The following is a 3016-nucleotide window of genomic DNA, read 5'->3' as shown; positions in this document are numbered from 1 at the left end:
ATTTTATACACTCATATAGTCATTTGCTTATTTAGGCCTAGGTTAGTCTAGGCTAGACCTCGGCTATGCCTATTACTATATTATTTAAATAAACAATTTTAATAGAAAGAGTAATTTAACATGGACATAGTAATTCATACTTTAACAATACATTAAATTTAAGTATTAATATAATAACGTTAATGAATAAATAACAATAATTAAAACGTGTACATAGTATCACTACTATAATAATATGATTAACATTTTCAATTTTATAATAAATTTTATACAGCCGGTGGTATGTATTGACCTAGGCTACTATGGCTAATGACAGGTACGCTTTCACCATTAAAGGCTTTTTCTATGAATGGTATGACCTGTACGAAACACGAGCTCCTGTAGACCAAACCCAGTACCGTTACGATTTTAATCGTACGGGAAATATCCTCAAGAAAAACCAAGTACAGTGAATTGAACTTTTCACTAAAAAATAATTAACAGTTACTTGTAAATATGTTTGTATTGAGAGCCTAGTTATTTTTGAGGTGTAAAATTTACAAATTTGGGCTGGTAGAAGGCTAAAGTGGAAATAATACATTCTGTTTAGTGTTAAACACTTTCTAGACTCAAAGTGTTGTTTTTTATATTTTTACTGACTTTGTGAACATACATTTTTTAAGTTAAAATGTTAAATGAGACATGACATACCACAGATTTCCTGTGATGGACAAACTGTAACGTTACTAACCGTAACGTTACTATCCATGATTAATTAGTCTCATTAAAAAATGATGAGTCAGAATATAAAAAAATATGTGGTAAATTATTTGTCATCAATCTAGTAATAAAATAAATATGACACTTTGTTTCTAGTATGTTCCATTTGAGGAAACTTTTTGTCCAAAGACACTAAGTTTTTAACCATGTCCTTTTTTTCTAACGTTACTAACCGAATAAAAGTGTTACCATGACAACCCCAAATGCTGGTTTGAATTTTTTTTATTTTGCTGTATGTTGTAGATCTAGGGAGGATGTACCTATGGTATCAAAGCTAGTACTTTAGGTGCATTCATTTTGTTGTAAGGGTTAATCCAGATATCTAATTTTCTAAAAATGTAACGTTACTAACCGTGGAATTTTTATTATATATATATATATATCTTGTATAAGCATCAGGAAAAAGAATTTTACATTTCAATTTTTTCACAAGTGGCAATAAAAGAATCTTCTGTCTCTAAACCTCTTTGCATTAATGATATAATTATATATAAATTTTGAACATTAAATATAAAAAAAGTTCACTACCTAAATGAAAGCTTATAGTTGTTTTTGTTTTATAATGTTCTTCAATTTGTAGTTCTCCGTCTATTGCACCTCATTTTTCACAATCACAGCAAGTGCACAGCACAGAACCAGCTATGAAACGCATTTGAAATCACCAGTGATTTAGTGTATTTTATTATATAATTCTAAATGCTACGTACAAAAACCATATAAATTCATTTTTTAAAATTGCAATATACTGTAATTACTTACTAAAACAAGTTTATAATTAAATTAATAAGTATAATTATCATAAGATGCCCATTGCCTCCAATCAATACTACCCTCAATTGAGAGTAACTTTCTACACACACAAGCACTTGAATAAGTAATGCAAGCGTCAGAATTTCTTCCATCGGAACATCAGTACAAAATACGTAGAAAGAGGAAAAACAAGGATATTTATTTTAATATATACTTTATTGAAAACGAATGACAAAAGAAAAGTGCAAACTATGAATAAAATTGCATTTCTATGTAGGCTAGGCTTAGGCCTTTCTCTTTGGGTAAGGTAGGTATGTCCTCTCGGGTAAGGTAGGTATGTCGTCTCTTCCTTGCTCTCTAGTCTAGCACAGTCTAGCCTAGGCCTATATTTGGATCGTGATGATGATCGTGATGTGAATTTATTTGCTTCTACATCTTGTGTAGTACTGTCATTATTGTATTTAGTACAATATTATTGATGCTAAATTATTTAAGTGTTAGTCACCATAACAATTCATCCACATACCGTAGCTGTACTTGGACAGATCACACCAAAAACACCCCGTATACACTGTAGTGCCAGTGCCTGGACTATTTGTAAACAAACCTGACCTCTGACCCCGTGATGTCACGGACCACGCTTTCTGAGACCGGAGACGCCGAGAGCCGCACTTGGAGACTAGGGGCCCGTTTATACAACACACCAATATCCGCATTCTCAGCCCGCCAAAGTTATGTGTGTAGTATAAACGCCGTCGGATTGCGTGTAATTACATTACCATCTGGCAAAGAGGCTACTTGACGAACCGGCCAAATTTGGCCGGTTCGCGACCTTGCGAAGCCTACTTGGCACCCTCAGGCTATTGTTTGACCTCTCGTAAACACAGCGAGCGGAATACGGAGAACTCAGCCCGGACTTACGCTATTCAGAGGGACATCCCTGAATCAGACAATGGTGAGTCACGGGCCTGGGCACTTTTAGTCTTCTAATTACTAGGGTAGTTTAAGTAGTAATGAATTACTGTGGAGCCTAGCAAGCTCTACAATGGCGACGAGGATTTAGACTTGGGAGTGCAAACTTTTTTTTTTTTTTTTGACGGGGAAGAGATATGCGTAGGCCTATGTGTCAGTAGCTGACCTAGTTACTTTGACGAGCATTCGTCCTAAAATTATTCCTTTCTCGGATTCGGGCGAACTGCCTGTATTTTGGCGCTATCTCCTTACGCTTAATCCACCTCGCCAGCATTTTAGGCTTGTAGGATTTGAGTTTTCTTGTGTCTTGAGCGTACCTGGTAATTTTGGTGACTCCACGGCTCGTGTTTCGTGGAGGGGCTGTTTTGCAATGGCGGCCCGGTAGCCCCAGGTAACAAGCCCATAAGGGACCCATATGGTGCCCATATGCAGATCTATATGGGTACCATATGTGCAATCCTTGAGGAAACCTCCGGATTCTGCACCCAAGTTCCATGTGGGACCCATATGATTTAGCCCACATAGCCCAGATATA

General features: G+C 36.0%; 1 protein-coding gene across 1 annotated transcript in view; it reads left to right on the top strand.

Moving 5' to 3' along the window:
• The first annotated feature begins 2192 nt into the window (after positions 1-2192).
• LOC117114750 overlaps positions 2193-3016 on the top strand; it is a 12136-nt gene continuing 11312 nt past the window's right edge. Inside the window, exon 1 of the mRNA XM_033258441.1 lies at positions 2193-2464. The gene's annotated coding sequence lies outside the window, so the exon portion shown is untranslated. The remainder of the gene's footprint in view (positions 2465-3016) is intronic.

Source organism: Anneissia japonica, unplaced genomic scaffold (assembly GCF_011630105.1).
Source record: "Anneissia japonica isolate Jap-2015-1 unplaced genomic scaffold, ASM1163010v1 scaffold65_len388318_cov190, whole genome shotgun sequence".
NCBI lineage: Eukaryota > Metazoa > Echinodermata > Crinoidea > Comatulida > Comatulidae > Anneissia > Anneissia japonica.
The sequence above is the reverse complement of the archived record's forward strand: the minus strand, read 5'-3'. Positions and strand labels throughout refer to the sequence as shown.